This window comes from Pogona vitticeps, chromosome 6 (assembly GCF_051106095.1).
Source record: "Pogona vitticeps strain Pit_001003342236 chromosome 6, PviZW2.1, whole genome shotgun sequence".
NCBI classification, from domain to species: Eukaryota; Metazoa; Chordata; class Lepidosauria; order Squamata; family Agamidae; genus Pogona; species Pogona vitticeps.
The window spans coordinates 51,866,310-51,884,942 of NC_135788.1; the positions used below are offsets into that span (position 1 = coordinate 51,866,310).

General features: G+C 42.6%; 1 protein-coding gene and 1 long non-coding RNA gene across 4 annotated transcripts in view; both read right to left on the bottom strand.

Moving 5' to 3' along the window:
- Window positions 1-286, bottom strand: part of LIMD1 (LIM domain containing 1) — a 78,719-nt gene extending 78,433 nt beyond the window's left edge. For 2 of the 3 annotated variants that reach the window (XR_002301559.3, XM_020804572.3), the window contains exon 1: window positions 126-286. The gene's annotated coding sequence lies outside the window, so the exon portion shown is untranslated. The remainder of the gene's footprint in view (window positions 1-125) is intronic. The other variant, XM_073003516.2, reaches the window with a different exon arrangement.
- A 2,352-nt stretch (window positions 287-2,638) lies between these two features.
- On the bottom strand, window positions 2,639-5,177 carry LOC110084894 (uncharacterized). Its single transcript, XR_013537310.1, has 2 exons — window positions 5,043-5,177; window positions 2,639-2,784 (listed from the first exon to the last, which is right to left on the bottom strand). It is a non-coding gene; the product is annotated as an uncharacterized LOC110084894 (long non-coding RNA).
- Window positions 5,178-18,633: the final 13,456 nt, after the last annotated feature.

The window sequence follows — 18,633 nt, forward strand, 5'->3', positions numbered from 1 at the left end:
CAGGCAGGCAGGCAGGCAGGCGCGGGGACACTGCCGGCTCCTCCAGCGAAGAGTTTGCCCGCCCTGAGAAGTTTTCGTGGCGCTTTTTGCGGGCGGCGGCGGGAGGTCCTGCCGCGGCTACTTACTCACTCACTCTCCCTCCGCTGCGGCTCCTTGCAGTTAGCGCGAAAGCGGGCTTCTTCGGCCCCTCACTCGCGAGAGCCGCTACTGGGCCCTTGAGGCACTTCGGCCTCCCTCTCGCTCTTCGCTTTCCCCCTCGGGCCCTCAAGGGGCGGGAGGAGGAGTTGGCGCCGACGGGGTGGAGCTTCCGACACGTTGAGTTTGCAACGTGGTTCTCCCGCGGAGAGAGAGAGAGAGAGAGAGAGAGAGATGGCCCAGCCCTTCCCTGCAGCGCATCGGCCGATCTGCGACGGGGCGGGGCTGTTTGGCTTTTCTTTTCTTTTTCCCCCCTTTTTGTCTGCTGGTCCAACAAGAAATCGGTAAAAGGAGAACTCAACTGGACTCGGGCCGAATTCGAGGCAGTGGTTAGAATGAGATCCGCTTTCGGTTCAGGTCCCCTTTTCCCCGGGCGAAGAGGGGGAGGCACCCGCCTCCGCTTGGCCCACGGGTCCCTTGGGGTGTCCATAATGCCCGCGCAAATATGCCAATTTGGCTTTAAGAATGCGCCAGACACTAAGAGCTGGTAAAATACAATGAAGTGCACAAAGCTAAAATGCCTTGGTGACATTAAGAGAAAGGGAAAAAATTCAACTTGTTACAGTTGCACATGCGGAGGAGACTTCACTCGCTGAATATTGTACTGTATCTGGAAAGACTTCTTAACTGTTAGAGCAGTACAACAATGGAACCAATTCAATTACCTGCGGAGGTGGTGAGAGCTCAGGCATTGGAGGCATTTAAGAGAAAATTGGACAACCATCTGGCAGATGGCCTTCATGGAGCTCACAAAGGCCTTTGATTTGGTTAGCAGGGTTGGCCTTTTTAAAATACTTCCCAAGATTGGATGTCCACCTCCACTCCTTAGCATCATTAAGTCCTTTCATGAGGAAATGAAGGGGACTGCAGTTTTTGATGGCTCAACATCAGATCCCTTTGACATCTGAAGGGGGGTAAAACAAGTTTGTGTCCTCGCACTGCCCCTGTTTGGGTTCTTTTTTGATGTCATGCTAAAGCACGCCTTTCGAACTGCAACAGAAGCTGTCTATCTCTGGACTAGATCAGATGGAAAGCTCTTTAATCTCTCTAGATTGAAAACAAAGACCAAAGTCCAACTGAAATGCATGCGGGACTTCCTCTTCGCTGATGATGCAGCCGTTGTTGCCCACTCTGCTGAAGACCTCCAACAACTCATGAATCGTTTTAGCAAGGCCTGCCAAGACTTTGGACTAACAGCCCGAAGAAAACACAAGTCATGGGCCAGGGCACGGACTCACCTCCCTCTATAACCATCTCCATGCAAGAATTGGAGGTTGTCCATGATTTCGTGGACCTTGGCTCACCGAGCTCTGACACTCTGTCCCTAGATGTCAAGCTGGATAACAGCATTGACAAAGCAGCTAACATGTTCTCTAGACCAGAGGCCCGGTGCTGGTCATGTTCAGCTTTTTCAGTATTTCCTCATAGGGCTTCGTTTCCAGTCCCCTGATCATCCTCAGGGGAGTAGAAACCATAGAGAAAACGCCTTGCATGTGGGAGAAGAGGGAGCAGAGTTAAAGTCAGAATTAGCCCCAGAATAGGCCTGCAGGGGAAAAAACGGAGTGGGAGAGAAAAGAAACAGAAGAGAAAGGGGAATTGCTGCACATTCTAGAAGGGGGGGGGGAAGACTCATGACAGCTGAGAGGAAGACTGGGTCACTGGATGGGTCCATGGGTGGACCTCCAGTGTTTAACCCTCCTTTGCAGATTCTTTACCAGCAGAATTCTATGCCACAATGATAGTTACTTTACCTTTGCTACATTCATAGACATGTGAACCACTAGGTGCTCAGAGGCAGCCACTTCCCTCAGGCAGCAGATTTTGCAGTACCAGTATATTTTTGCAGTCTATCCAAGGCATGGATCCACATCAATTTTAATGTATGACCATCTCCAAATTATTGCCCATCTCCATTTCCTCAGTCGTGGCACTGGTGTGAGAGTTTGGGCTGTAAACGTCTTTGAAGTGGCATATTCTCTCCCCACTTGTACTCTGCAGGGAGCTGTCCATGGAGTGTTGATGATAAAGATGAGGCTTGCCAGGTCTGAGAATGAGCTGCAGTGCCAGGAAGTGGCTGTGCTTCCCTGAATCTCCAGGCCAGGCAGACAAATGTCAGGAGCAAAGGTGTAAGGGATGAGTCTCGTTTATTGTTAAGGGGTGGTCATAGTGTTTGGGTACACAACTCCAACCCTTTCTGAATGGCACCAGGGCTCACTTGGCTTCCTGCATGTCTTGGACACATAATATATTTAGGAAGTCGTATAGGGGACCAATGGTGCCTTTCCCACTCCTTTACGCCTGCAGACACATTACATTCCCACTGTCGAAGAGGCTCCTGCCTCTTGTGACATCACAAGGCCCCACATCATTACCTCACAGATGAGGGGATGGGGAAGATGCTCCAGTGAAACCCCCTGACAAACGAGACAACACTCCCAAACCATTCCAGAAAAATACTTTTATTGGTTTTTGAAAAGAGGCTAAATGGGTATCCCGGTCCTCAGCGGAGACAACGGCCTGGTTCAGCTCCAGCAGGACGCCTGCCTTCTGGTCCCTCGCATCACCCTGGGGAAGAGGAAGCTTCTGGCCCTGCAAGAGAGAGAAAAACAACAACTAAGGGGCGAGCTCATCCACTGCTGTCAACCAGCTTCAACCCAGGCATATCCACTGACCAATGTTCTGGCAACTTCATCCCGAAGTTCCGCCTGCCAACATCCACTGGCTTCCACCAGGAATATCCACCCATTCATCTCTTTCACTCCACTTCTGAAGCTAGTCTCCACCAGCTCCCAAATGCTTGGGTCACACACACACCCCGGCGACATCCCCATGGAACACCAGCCAGCCCATTCACACACACATTTACACACACATGCACACCAGCCAGCCCCCCCGACACACAAACATGTTCACTCTACCAGCCATTCACACACACACATAGCCCCCTGCTTCTCGCTTCTAATTTGTGAAATTTGTGCAATTTTCTTCTCCTCTTTTGCTTGTGTTGTTTTAGTTTGTAAATGCCATTAAAGGTTTCATAACAGAACACATGCCCGGGCTTCCATCCACCGATATCGACCAAGCTTCCGCCAGCTGGTTTCAGGAGGCTAACTTCCACTGGCTTCATCTGCCAACCTCTGCCAGCCTCCGCCTTGTGGCATCAGCCAGCTTCCTCAGGCAGATTCCACCAGCTTCTGTCTGCCAACATCCACCGACTTCCCCCCGGTCCATTGCCAACATCAGCCAGCTTCAAGCCACAGATCTCCGCCAGCCTCGAGCTGTTAACTTGCAAGCCCACTTAGCAAGTTCAAAACTTGCCTTGGGCAGAAGGGTTGGGTCCCCCGCAGCCACCACTGACACTCTCTCTGCTGGGCTGCCCTCTGGCCAATGGCCTCCCCTCTGGTCTCCTGCCCTGCCCAGCAAGCCCCTTTTATCTGCCAGCAGAGAGGTGAGGCCCCTGTGAGGTCACAAAGACCCAGGAAAATGGGGTTGGGTTCCCAAGGCAGCAGCACCCTTGGGATTGGCTGCCCTGAAGATGATGTCAACAGTCCCCCTGATCATGTGATTTACCCACAGAAGCTTGGCATTTTATATGATTTTTAAATATGTATTTTCATTTGTGGCCTATAAATGTACCACCTGTCACCAATCTCTCTGATTCTTAACTCTCCCCATGTTGATCTTCTGACAGGATTCTAGGCTGGTGCTCCAAAAAATTATCTTCCAGCATCTGCATGAAAGGGAACTTTTTTCTGAGCTAGGGGAAAAATGAAAGTACTGTAATAATTGAATAAGGATGGGTACAGTAACACAATGCAGCCTTTGACCCTTTGGGGGTCTCTCTCACTCTCTCTATTTGCCTCTTTTTGGACATTTTTTCTTGTACTTGCCATGAAAAAGATAGTACTGTATAAGGAGCCAATTTAAAGAAGACCTAAGTGTTTGCAACACATACCAGTATTTTAACACCATCCCTGCACTATCAAACATGCAGCTGTGTTTCAAGGATGCCCCCAGCCTTTGGAACTCCCTCCCACTGGAAGCCAGACATGCCCCATCTTTGCTGTCCTTTCATAAGCAGGCAAAGACCTTCTTCAGTCAAGCTTTCCCTTATTGACTGGCTGCCTGGGTTGGGATTTTGAACGGACTGTTGTGACTTATTGCTTTGAACATGTTTTTGGTGTTGATTTTGTTTACTGTTTTTAGTGGGGTATTTGTTCCTGCAAACACTTTTTTCCAGCAACTTTTTAAGTGTGGCTGTCAGGGACTGAATCTGAAACTTCCTGTATGCCGGACTTGCTGCCAGCCTCTGAACTTAGTTGCTCCTGTCACATTCTCCATAGCTGATGCCATCATTGGCCTTGTGGCATTAGGTTATGGATTCCAGGCAATAAATTTAACTATTATCAATGCTTGCATACTGGTGTTTGCATAAGGTTTGAGTAACTTGCCCTGGCTAATTGAAAGGTGTCAAGGAGTGTCTGGGTCACATGCCTGGTCATGTGCCTGATTTGTTCAACCAGATGTACCTCAGCACTTTCATCAATCAGCTGCAGGTAGCCATGGCGACTTACTCAAATCTTATGCAAGTGCCAATAGGATTTCAATTAAAATGTCTTTAAATTGAAAGTACTTCCATCCTGTCTCCCTTTCAGCATTGAACACATTACTGCAGAAGTGCTGCAGACAGTTGGGTAGACATCTGTTTCTCTCAGGCTGGGCATACAGTAGGATCCCGGTATCTGCTGGATGAGTATCCATGTTTTCACTTATCTGTGGTCTGAAATTTTGCAAATGATTGAAAGGGGAAAAACATCTAGAAACATGTATTTTCACAATGTATTTACCTGAACTGGCCACTCCAGGGAGCCAGAGACCATGCTATGTATTGTTGTGGTGGTTCAGTTGAGGGCTTAACTGAGACCAGGCTGTAATTGTTGAAGGGAATCAGCCAGGGAGTGCATCTGGAAGCGATGACTAATCTACAGAATAAAATCAATAGAAATTGCAGATACACAATGGTGCCATTCCTTTTTTTAAAAAAAACCCTGTCTGGTTCTAGAAACTATGACAATGCAGTCAGCACTCCTGCTTTGCAGATTCTTTACCGGCAGAATTCACTATGCCACAATGATAATTACGTTACATTTGCTATGAACTTTTGGAAAACTGGGTACCTCCAAGGCTCACATCTTTGTGACTATACAGTAGGACCCTCTATCCATAGGGCAGAGGTCCCCAACCCCCAGTCTGTGGCCTGGTGCTGGTCCGTGGCCTGAGGTGAACCAGGCCGCAGAGACAGACTGCCCGCCCCCTGCGCACGTATTCACCCCCACACAGCTAATTTGTGCATGCTGCGCATGCCCGTGTGAGCGCTGCGCCCCCATTTGCGCATGCACACAAGCACACACACATCTTTTTTTAAGATTTTAAAGTAATAGTATTGCCTTTTCTTACTAAAAACACACACATACTTTATCATGTTCATTTAGGACTCTGAGTAGCAGCTAACATTTATTAATAGTCAACACAATTGCCTGCGTTAAATGTCTATTTTTGTCTCTGTCGGTATCTGTTCAGCTAAAATATGCATGGCTGGCATAATAGAGTTCCTCTTTTTTTTAAAAAAAATGCACTGCTGCCAAGGGAGTATCATAGACTAACCATTTTATGTTGAAAACCCCAAACAGTGGCACTCAGCTGGACCATAGGACTGGTCTCTCTGCATTTTATTTCTATGATATATGCTGGTCCAAAGTTGCAGAGATGTCCAGATCCTGAGATTTGGAAGCTACTGTTATGAATACTGCATCTGCCAAAGACTGCTTCATGGTCAGCCAAATATGAGGGAGGTATGACTATAGCACAATTGAAAAGAACAAGCTTCCCGTCTTCATCATAGGTTGAGTTATGTGATAGCTTTGCCCAGATTAAGCCTTGGATGTGTAGTCAAACTGTAGTAATCAGTTATTTCAGTAGTATCTTTATTTAGAAAAATACTTTTCAGAACTTCTCTCAAAACAAATCTGTATGGCACATATGTAATTTTTTCCCCATTTTATATAGTAGGAAGCTATGAGAGTGACTTGTCCAGGACTGAGAAGGGATTTTAATGGGTGGACCATCTGTAGTCTCATTATTCCTTGGGCTGGTTCCTGTGTTCCTTTGTAATTGTATTTGTATGTTCTTCAGTGTCAGACAACATGACATTTTGGCAACTGCACCCGTAAGGGGGGGGGGAGGTCAGAATGCATTCCATTTATAGGAAGGGAACCTTGGGATTCTGTGTTTATTCCAAAACCATTTCTGTCTGGTCCCCTGCTGTCAGAAACCATTGCATCTCAAAGGGTTGTTTTAATCTATTTAATTTTGTTTTAATGTAATTAAAAAACCCTACAGCTTGAATATCATCTTCAGCAGATACAAGCAAAAGCAACAAAAACAGTGTTGCTGATTTGTTGCTGCACAATAAGTCTTAAATCAAACACTTGTAAAGAGGCAGGCTTGACTTCTTTCTTAAAGGCTTGTTAATGAGACAGCTGCCTTTGCCTGAGTACCACTTTCTACAATTGGATATTTCATATAACATCAGCACAGAAGGGAATAGGTTGGATTATGCAGTTGCTAGAGATGTGCACAGGGAAAACTTTCATTTGTTTCAGGGTTTTTTTTGGCAGGGGGCTAATTTGTTTTCAGATAATTGGTGTCCTGGTCTTTGCATTAAACATTAAAGAGACAGGCTCTTTTGGGTTCTTCCATTTCTTCCAGTTCTTTTTTACCCATTCATGTTTTTGATGCTAGACCAAATTAAGCCCTACAGAGCACTCAAAATTCAAAAAGATCTGGATAGGCTTGAACACTGAGCTGAAAACAACAGAATGAAATTCAACAAGGATAAGTGCAATGTACACACAATTAGAAGGTGGGTGATACCTAGCTCAACAATACTACAAGTGAGAAGGATCTTGGAGTCATTGTAGGTCACAAACTGAATATGAGCCAACAGTGTGATGTGGCTACAAAAAAGGCAAATGCTGTTTTAGGATGCATTAACAGAAGTATAGTCTCCAAATCCCATGAGATACTAGTTCCCCTCTAGTTGACATTGATTAGACTTCATCTTGAGTATTGAGTCCTGTTCTGGACACAGCACTTCAAGAAGGATGCTGACAAATTGGAACAAGTTCAGAGGAGGGCAAAAAGGGTGATCAGGGGCCGGAAACCAAGCCCTGTGAGAAGAAATTGAAAGATGTGGACATGTTTAGCCTTGAGAAAAGAAGACTTTATACCTCCCCATAGTGCTAGCACTCTCTGGGCAGTTGCATAAATTCAAAACAACAACATCCTCTTCCTTTTCTTTCTCAGTTCATCAGCAGGAGACAATGAGAAAGAGAAATCGTCATTGTAATGAGACCAAGAGCAGTTCACCAAAGGGTAAACAGGAAGGAATCCTAAAGGGCAAAAGAAGGGAAACAATGACAAGTTCCAAAATGGAGGAACAGCAGCAAGCCAGCCAGGAGAATTATCTGAATCCAAAAAGGAGGCAGCAGAGCTCTTGCGGCAACAGCACATGAGTTGCTAAGGAGGGAGGGGGTGCATTTTCCATCTTCCAGGCCTTTTAAGATTTTTCAATATCTATTCTTCCCCTCCCTCTCATGTTCTGAATCCCAACTTGCAGCTGACAAGAATTCTAACACTATTTGTTGGAATATCAATTATTAGACAATTTTACATATGTGGGTCAAAGAGGTAATCCTTATGAGGAAATCTAAATGACATCTGAATTTTTAACAATCTATACTAATACTTATATTAAAAACAGTCGCCCCTTTTGGCGATCATGTAGGAGGATATTTGCATGTAACAATGGGAGCTGTTGGGAGGTGGAGCCAGAGAAACCAGAAGGGCGGGGTGAGGCAGAGAAGAGGAGTTTGGGGAGTGAGCCTGTTTTAAGTCAGAGAGAAGAGTCTGACAGAAGTTAGGGAGTTAGAATCAGAGATGAGAGTCTGAAGTAAAAGTTACTCTGTGGGGATTAGAGAGTGTGGTATAGTGAGGAGTTAAGGTAGGCAGTTAAGAGTGTGGAACTTATAGAGAGTTAAGAGAGTTAAGAGTGAAATAAGTTATTACTAATTGAATGAATACTTTAAAGTCTGTGAAGAATCTGTTTAAGTGAACTGTAATCAATAAACCGGTCTTGTTCAAATTTATACTCAGCTTGGACCTCAGTCTTTCTAATTAAAGGGTGTTGACAGAGGTCAACTGATAGTAGTGTAAAGGAGGGAACGTGTCGTGGGCCTCAGACTAGTGAAATAATCTGGGGACATGCAAGGGTCATGTCACACCCCTGTTTCAAGGAGTGAAAAAATTGGAATAAAATCATAAGAAAAACAGTGAGAACCCACCAAATGTGGTTCTTTGTACTGTAGCAGAAAGTACTGGGTGGATCTCTGGACAGAGAATTCCAGAGTCTAGATTTAGCCACTGACTGTCCATTCTCTAGTCTTGCTCAAGAGTGATTTTGGAACACATAAGAGCGCTTCTATTAATATTCTATGAATATGTGACCAAGCTCATATTGGAGAAGGTTATCCTTCAATGTCTTGGTCTTATGCCATGTAAGGCTTCATATAGTTATAACTTATAACCATCACTTTAAACTGGGCCTGGAAACCAACTGGGATCTAGTACAACTGTTTCAGCAGTAATATAATATTCCCCTGATATCTGGCTCAAGTTAACAGCCTCACCTAATATTGGGCAGTGTAGCATTCGCCCTGCTCATTAATGTTTAAGTTGAGATTTGCATGCACCAATAGGAGTTGGTGAGGGGCAGAGTTAAGTGGGGTGAAGAAAAGGAGGGAGAGGGAGAGAAAGAGTAGGCAGTTGAGAGTGGAAGAGAGAAGGTTGTTTAGTTGAGAGTTAATGACATTGACCGGACTGTTATCACCTGTAACAAACAATTTCTTAAATGGTTCTTACTTGGTTCTTAAATGGTAGTTGCCTGGACCTCTGTCATTAATAGTAAATAAAGTTGATGTAATCAACTGGTGACAGCTGAACAACATGTAACCTGTGCCTTTTCTTGGTGAAACAACCAAGGGACAGGCGGGAATATGACAGGCAGTAGGGGTACAGATTTGGACTATTACTGTATCACATAGCTACAATCCTTTGCTGTTTACTCAGATCCATGTGCTGTGATGATCAATAGGGCTTGTTCCCACATTGTCTAAGGTTGCACTTTGGCAGTTGTCATTCTTCATTCTTTCGTAGAGGAAAACAGCTTAGAAAGTGAATAAGAAAATCGACAAGCAGTTCCTGGTCTTAAAGTAAGTTATTTAGAACAAAAGAATGGTATTGTTTTGGCAATCTTCCTGTTCTATGGCCTGAGTCGTGTAGGAATGATGCATCATAGATTCAATACCACAGACACTTACTGTCTTATGGCATCCTTCAAATACACCATTATTCAGCTATGTGAGTTCGCCTACAATAGGCAGGATTGGATGGTGGGCTGCTGCCAATAGACATGAATAACCCAACAGAACAAAGGGTGGGACAAACCCTACAATGCCTGTGGCCTCTTCAACCCCATCTCTAGAAAGCTGGGAGACCCTCAAGAAGAGGAAGAATGTTTTACCACAACTGTCATCATAACACAAGACTTCGCTTGAAGGGTCCAATAATCAAGTGTAGAACAATGAAATGTAAAGAAGCTAGACTGCAGTTTCATACCCAGTACTTGGGACTAACCCTCACTAGACTCAGCGTAACTTCCTTTTCATATATAAAACTGTGCCCATGTCTGAATGGATTATATGATATCCATGTGATAAAATCACGTTGAGGGACGTGTCACTTTTCACACATCACTGGACTCCAACATTTAGAAGCCTTAGTCAGAGTGGCTCATGGAACAATGGAAACTGTAGTCCAGGAACCTCTGGAGGTACATTGGTTCCCCATATGGAAAAATCAGTCCTTCTGTGTGTAAGCAAATCTCCAGTGTGTCATGTGCGCAAACACACTTGTTTATTTTTGTTTTCTCCATCTGTTATTTTCTAGCTGGTGACATTTCTTTTCACAGAATAATTGCTACCCTGAAGCCAGACATTATTGATTTTGTTAAGGAACATGTCTGTGATTAATCACTGCAGCTTTGAACGAGGGGATTTCCCACGCACTGAACTGCTAACAGCAAATAAAGGAGAGAAGGGGAAGGAACTAGCACCCAGTTTCATCCTGCTCTGATTTGTGAAGAAAGCACATTTACACAGCTAGAGGCAAGACTACGCTTGAGAACTGGGAACATGTTTAGTGCCTTCTGGAAATCTGTCTCCATGAAACATAGTCTGAATGTCTGCCCAAACAGGTTAAAGAGTCCTGCTCAACTAGATATGCACTGTCTTTTCCCCACCCCGCCTCAATTCTTTATTATGCCTTTAAGCTCTGCTCTCCTGTAAGAGAAATAGGATGGTGCCAATGATTAGGATGAAGGTGCAGATTGCAAACAGCTCTGAAAAACATTCATCACAGTTTCTCTCCCACACATAATGCACAGAAAACTTTGATCTTTAGAGAAAGAAGTTGTAACAGCTTAGCACTCACAGACAGAAAAAAGAGAGCGTCAGGAGTAGGACCGTTAGACACTAATGATATGGAGGCTTGATAGCCTTTTAAAAAGGGCTACTTCATTGACCCACATTTCCTAATGCTACCTACAAACCTGCTTAATCTCCCAGGCCCATCCCTGTTCAACGGTTCAGGCTTGATAGATTCTGTTGAACACCTTATCACACAGTTAGGAATATTGCATGTTAAGTGATATGAGCTGTTCTGCAAAAATATTTTATGCATGAGCTTGGTGTTATTGTTCCATTTATTTTTACTTGCTCTTTTTATTATTTTTATTGTCGTGATTTATTATTTAATATTAAGTTATTTGAGAAATGGATATAATGAATATAAATCCCCAGGACAGCCCACAATTTTGTACTGACTGAGGCAGAACAAAAAAATTGGCACCCTAGCCCACGTAGGTCAAGATGAATACTACCCAAAATGATTTTAGTCCAAAAAGCAGAACATCTCATATTCACCTCTCCACTGTCCCTTGGTGTGTGCGTGTGAGAATCAGTAATAATGAATTAAATAGCTCAGATTTTTCTGCCTTTTCCTAGCACCCAGTGCAGCAGCATTACTATGCGTAACAGCTGTAGTGGTCCTCTAAATCCCTTAACAAGTAAGAAGCTAGGCAGGAAGGTAACGGAGACAGGCAAAGTACACAGGCTGTTCAGAGATCACTCTAAAAGGGAAGAGCCCCTTCCCATTCTGAGGTGGATGCTCTGAACCCGTGAAGTCTTCTCCAAATCAGGTTCCAGAGAACTCCTGCAAGTTTTCCACGTGGCACCTCATGCAGGGCTCATTCACACTGTTGTGTTGTCCCTGATTGTTCTGGGTCATTCAGGTGTTTTTTTGGGTTGCGGATTTGAATAGATAATTCTAGTATTGGCATCCACATATGGGGAGGGTATTTATAGCTGACATTACTGGGATTGAACAGATTACCCCAGGACGAGCTGTCCATGCTATTCTGGAATTGGTCCCTAAGGTATCATGCCCAATGGGAATTGCTGTTCTTTTTTCCTCTCATGACCCCCTTCCCTGCCTCTTTCATCCTTTCTTCCCTTCCCTCTTTGTTTTACTCACATAACATTTTCAAACCTTCATATTTTGGCAGCAGTGCTTCCTAATGTTAACTTTCTTTATATGTAGCTTTTATTTTTATGTTATGGTGCAAAAGTGATAATATATATTTAAAATAGCAAAATGCAGGAACAGTTAATGCCTTCTCTGCTGTCTTCCCACCTTCTTCACTCTCTCCTCCCTTTCCCATTCTTAGACCTTCTGGTTTTTATCCTACTGCTTTCTAATTTTAATTCATTTTAGTTTTGGGTTTTGTAACATAAAAAAGCAGACACAGGTACTATGATCTTCTCTGTCCTTTCCCTCCCTCTTTCCTCCCTTCTCCACTGGTTTTTCCCCACCATTCTTCTCAGACGTTCACATTTTTGCTTAATTGTGCATATCCCAAGAAAACTAAACGAGCAGCAGTAAGAATTAGAGGGGGCTAGACTGACCAGCAGAAAAATGCCTATAAGGGAACATCATGAAATTAAAGATACTCACAAGGTATACAGATCAGCATGCATCAACATGGTACTTCAGTATAATATACAGTTCAATATATAGCATAGTATACTCTTGCCCCAAAGAATATACAGCAGGAAGTGACAGCAAAGAATGAAAGAAGTAAGGAAGTAGAAAAGGTAGCTCATCCTTTATATGAGCACTAACCTTCCAGGAAAAGACTGAAATCTAGAAATAGCTTCTTAAACGTTGTTGTTGTTGTTGTTGTTGTTGTTGTTGTTGTTGTTGTTGTTGTTGTTGTTGTTGTTGTTGTTGTTGTTGTGTGCTGTCAGTTTGGAACTGACAGCACCCTACTAAGACTTTCAAGGTAAGTGGGATATTTAAAGAGTGGTTTTACCAGTTAAACTCTCCCCAGTGAGTTGCCATGGCTGAGTGAGGATTTGAACCCAGGCCTCCTGAGTCCTAGTCTATCACTCTATCCACTACATCACACAGAGAGCTAGATGTACCCACCTGGCAGAATGGGTGGAAGCAGCTGAGCAGCTAGCATGAGAGTATGATGCTGGATGAGATGAGTGGAAGTCTTTGAAGAGATTATGAAGTGGTGTTGGATGATCTAAAGACAAATTAAAGAAATCAGGATATCCATCTGGTGGAGTAATAATGCAAATGTGGAGAAAACCAAACCACATGACTTTATAGCAACATTCATAATGTCCAGCAACATGCATGGAAGAAGAGGGGAGAGATGATGTACAGTAATTGATGTAGCACAATTTTGGACCCAAAATATTAATTTCCTTTCTTTTAATATATAATTAATCATATAGTGTTTGTATTTTACATGTACCCTCATTTAATTTTTTTAATGTCTTACAAGTGAATATTAATACAATCCTTCTATATGTTGCAACACTGTGAGACAAATAAATAAAAAACATGGAACTGAGGTCAACAGGCAGGTCCCTCTCTGGAACAACTTGGAACAAAACACAAGAAAAATACGCTGCCACAAGCAGTGGTGTTAAAAAACAAACAAGTATTTTTGTCCCACATTTAGTCTAATAGTTTCAACTTTATGTCATGTGGGCAGAGTGATGCTGTATCAGTATAATGGGTGGAAAGAAAGCTGAAGAAATGCCCAGTATCAACAGGCCCTTAGATCTCTCTAATATATCATTTAACATACTGTTATTTAACACAACAGGTGGTGGCAGCTGCTTGCCTGCTTTAGGATGGATTTTGTTCCATTTGGTAACAATGAAGTAAATAGGTTATTGCCTAGTCACAAGACAAAGATGACCAGGAGGTCACATTTTCACCTAGGCGGCTCTATGTTTGTGGTTAGGAAGGGAATAGATCTCTGACCAGTCTCCTCCAATAGAAAGAAACCTTCCATTCTTAGCACTTCAAGACGAAGTTGTCCTGGTAGTTCTAGTGTTTTTGGTTAGAAACATGTTCTTGTTTAGCAAGAATGAAGTGGTTGAGCAGAATCCTGGACTTCCTGTGCATTGGCACTGCTTGGAAACAGAAAGGATTGTCTTTTTCTTGCTGCTGGTGGATCACTCTCTCTCTCTCTTTTTCAGGTGCATTCTGAGGTATGTTATTCCTTTGCACCTTAGCCCAATAACTATTCCAGCAGATAACCGGAATAGAGGGAATCTATCTTCCCTCTTCTTCTCAGAGGGAAGAAGAACAGATACTGATTCTGCTGAAATGTGCTTTGTTCATGTTTGCTCTTCCAATAATAGAAGTGTGCTTTTTCCAGGATAACATATTCTATTCCTCTTTCTCCAAACTCTGGGCCTGTTCCCACTGCCAGAATAAACCAGCAGAGGGATCTTTTTAAAAAACATTCAGGCTAAATTCACATGGACTCTAGTTTGAATCCAAAACTTTTATGCCAGTGTACGGGTCCTCACCAGCCACTGCTGTCACCACCTTGAATAAATGGACCTGTGGCAGAGAAGCAGAAAAACTCTCTCCCTTGCCATAGTGCTCCTCACATGCACATATCTTGTGTGTACATTAAAATTTAAGTCTTTTTTTTTTAAAGGAGGACCTGGTACAACAGCAGATTTTATTTTCAGTGGAGTTGAGCCCTAGGTCTTGCAGGACACAAAAGTCTGAATCTCTCCACCATTAATAACCATAAAGATCCAAATTCTTTCTGTGGATACAGACAGTGACTATAAGTGATGCTGTCTTTAAAAGCTGAGCGCTGTAGGGGACCAACCTGCATATTAAACAAACAAGCATCCCAGTAGACAGTGGTAACATTAATATCATGAACATGTTGTGTTGATCCTTTCCTTCCTCACTGTCATCATCACCACTGATTCTCAACAAAAATAGAATGTCTACAGGATGGCAGAGATATGAGAAATGTGCTAGTTTTCTTACAACATGTTAATAAGTGACATGCAAAAATTTTAATTGGATTTAAGAAGTAGATGATCACAAGGATCATAGTTGCCTTCCAGCTGTGTTACATGAGGTCATCTTTGAACTTGTAAGCAGCTTCTTTAAACTTTCAGCAGCTATTATATATTTAAATGTGGCTGTTATAATCTTTAGTAATTTATTCTGTGGATTACTTTCCAACAGTGATTTCATCTGTTCTTAAAGCTTTGGCAATTATGGAAGGTATAATGATTTTTAAACTCATGCTTGGGCATTGAAAGTTATTATGATGTCCCGTAACCTCTCTCCTTGACTACTGCCATATGCAGTTAAACTTTTAAAGCTGACTTCTACAACTGGGTTGTTTTCAAATAGTTTGGACTACAATGCCCATCATCCTGAGCCTACAGCTGGCTGATGATCATGAGTGTTGTAGCATACATATCTGGAAGGCACCATTTTGGGTAAAGTTGATAAAGTGTGGAAGTTGGGTTTCTGTCTGTTTTTCATGTGTGGATTTTTGTGCCATGATTTCATTTGTTCTTAAGACTTGGACTGTCGTGGAGGCCAGTGGCCTATGTCTTGACAGGCCATATGAGCCACTGCGGCACAATACGGCAAATAATCAAAGTGTGTATTGCATCCATTTGGGAGCAATTCAGAGAAAAGCAGCACCTGTGAAGCTAGGACAAAACATTTAATAGTCTCTTGGGTTCTAAATTAGTCCTGACCTTGAGCATAATGCTAAAACATTTATTTTGATAAGCGACTGAATTTGAGCACTACTGTGGATGATGAATATTGCCTTTATCCAATGTAGGATGGTATAAAAATAATGGCAACATAGTTGCCATATAGAAAGCCACAAACTTCTCAAAGTGTGGGTTTCAGTCTTTTTCTTTTATCATAATTTGTGTATGCTAAGAGTTTTTTGTGTTTTGTTGTTCTACGTGTTATCTACATGCTGTTCTATGTGTTTTTGTGTTTTGTTCTATGTGCTTGCAAACATGTAGGCTCTAATACGATTAATCCATGTTTACATGTACCACACATACTTGAACATCTGTCATTTAAACCGTTGGGACTAGAGCTGTTTTACTTTATATGGCATGTGTTCATTTTGTTCCAGAGATTCCATTTTTAATTTGTAAAATTAAAATGTCCTTTCAAAATGTAAAATACTCACAAAAGAACCAAAGCAGAAGATAGGTAAAATCTGTTTACATGTACATGAAACTAGGAATGGAGAACTTCTTCTAGTTATACTAGAACAGGTATTAACTGTGCAGTGTTGCCCAGAGACAGCAAACAGGGAGAAGAAATACCTTCGTAATGTGCAATGGCATGACATTTGACTAGTCTTGTATTAGTCAGTCATGAGTATTAAATCATTCTGAAATCATGCATTCCTTCATGCAAGTCAGTGATTATTAATGAAAGCTACTGTACTTGACAGCAGTATGCACTAAACAAGGAATGCATGATTTTCACAGTAAAGCTCCCAGCTTATGCCCAGCAAACATGACTGAATATGAGCAGCTGTCAAATGGCTGAAGATACCAGATTTGGCAATGTGGTTAATCAAGTTGTTTAAAAGGTTTGCATATCCATCATGTAGTGCTCTCTAGAATTTCTGATGGAAATTCTTACAGTCATGTACAGATATTAAGCGGTTTAAAAAGCTAGCTCATCTTTACCACTCTACATTCTGAACACACTCAATCAAACCTGATGTTGGAGGCTAAGCAGGTCTGGGCATGGTTAGTCCTTTGGGTAGTGTAGACCACCTGGAAATACCATCCATCTCCAATTGCAGCAAGGAAAAAAAATCCAGCCTGAAATTTGAGAAAGCCACTGCCAGTCAGTGATGACTAACAGTGGTCTGACTCAGTTCTAATGGAGCACAATTCAACAAGTACCGTCATATGGGAATATAACAGATTTGTCTGCAGTAATCTGCTTCTCCATGCTCCCTTCCCCTTCATCCATTAACATCTTGCAGCAGCTGTATAATTTTGATAAAATGTCAGAATGGTTCCCCAATACAGTTCTTTTTCTTCTTCAGGTGTGCAGGAAAGGGTTCATCTGAAGATAATGTGATATGGAAAAGAATGGTAGCTCTGGGTTCTTTCTCATGGTTTCTTTCTAAGGATATTTCCTCAGACACGGTACTTTTTCACTTGTTTGCATAAATTCTTTCTATTGAGACTGTGCTCCATATACCAGAAGAAATGATCTCTTGTCCACAACAGCTGGTGCCACATAAAACTTGTTAGTCTTTAAAGTGCCACAGGACTTCTGTTTTACTGCAACAGACTAACAGGGTATCCTCTTGAGAAAAATACACTCTCCTCTGGCAATGGCCTCATGTGTAAACGTAGAAATATTTGCCACGTAGCCCCACTTCTATGTCTGAAGAAGTGGATTTGTCCATGAAAGCTCACATTAAAATATAGCTGTTAGTCTTTATTTTTTATTTTTATTTTGGTTTTGCCCGATATACTCGAGGACATTTAAATTACAGCCACTATTTAATTGTTTAACAGTGATGTCTATGTTCATGTCTCTACCTATAAATTAAGACATTCGTATTCTCATATCTTTCTTTCTTTCTTTCTTTCTTTCTTTCTTTCTTTCTTTCTTTCTTCTCTCTCTCTCTCTCTCTCTCTCTCTCTCTCTCTCTCTCTTTCTTTCTTTCTTACATTTGTTCCCCCGCCCCCAGCCCAGAATATGCATCCAGAGACCTAGGCAATCATTTTTATATTCCAGTGTGATATCCATGGAAAACTCAACCCTTAAATAAGGGCCATACAAAACAATACATTGGGATGATTAGCTGACCACTGTCTAAAAAACCTGCTTCATGCTGCCCCTTTTGTTTCGAAGGAAAAGTAGGTGTGACATCCTAGTCTTGTATTGTTTTCTGGTCTTAAACTGGAGCCTGGTCAGAACTTAGAAAAGTTGTTGTTGTTGTTGTTGTTGTTGTTGTTGTTGTTGTTGTTGTTGTTGTTGTTGTTGTTGTTGTTGTTGGACTGTTGCTCTCAGAATCCCTCAGCCTCTAGCTGTGATAGATAAGGGAGATTCTGAAAGATGTAGTCCAAAAGGGTAACTTTTCCAAGCTGTTGACCTAGCATCAGTTTACAGTCAAGGACCACTCCTCCTCAGTGCTATTTGGCTGTTCCCATAGGTACTGTTTAATGCAACAAAAGGAGTGACTTGTGCATGTGTGATGTCTTTTTCTTCAAAGAAAAGCAGCAGCATTGACAATCCTTTTAAATATATGAAAGGTGCAACATATCCCTTTGACTGGAAGGGCGCAATTCAATAAATACTCAATTAGGATAAACATGGTGGCGCTGTGGGTTAAACTGCAGAAGCCCCTGTGCTGCAAGGTCAGAAGACCTGCAGTCGTAAGATCAAATCCGCGTGACGGAGTGAGCTCCTGTCTCTTGTATCAGCTCCTGCCAACCTAACGGTTCAAAAGCATGCAAATGCAAGTAGACAAATAGGGACCACCTCGGTGGGAAGGTAACAGCGTTCCGTGTCTAGTTGCGCTGGCCACGTGACCACGGAAGACAAACGGTAGCTCTATGGGTTGCAAACAGAGATGAGCACCGCCCCCTAGAGTTGGACACAACTGGACAAATTGTCAAGGGGAACCTTTACCTTTACCTATTAAACTCAGGGGGACATAATTCTGTGCAAATATATACAGTTGTGAGAGTCTTACATCTCTCATTCACTGAAATAAACTGATTTTTAAAATCCTTAGACTGCAATTGGTTCATGGGCGGTGTTGATTGCATGTCAGAATGTTTGCACTTGCTGCAGGGTTCATATTACACAAACTGTCGGATCGAGGGAAAAAATGGGAGGAGGAGGAGG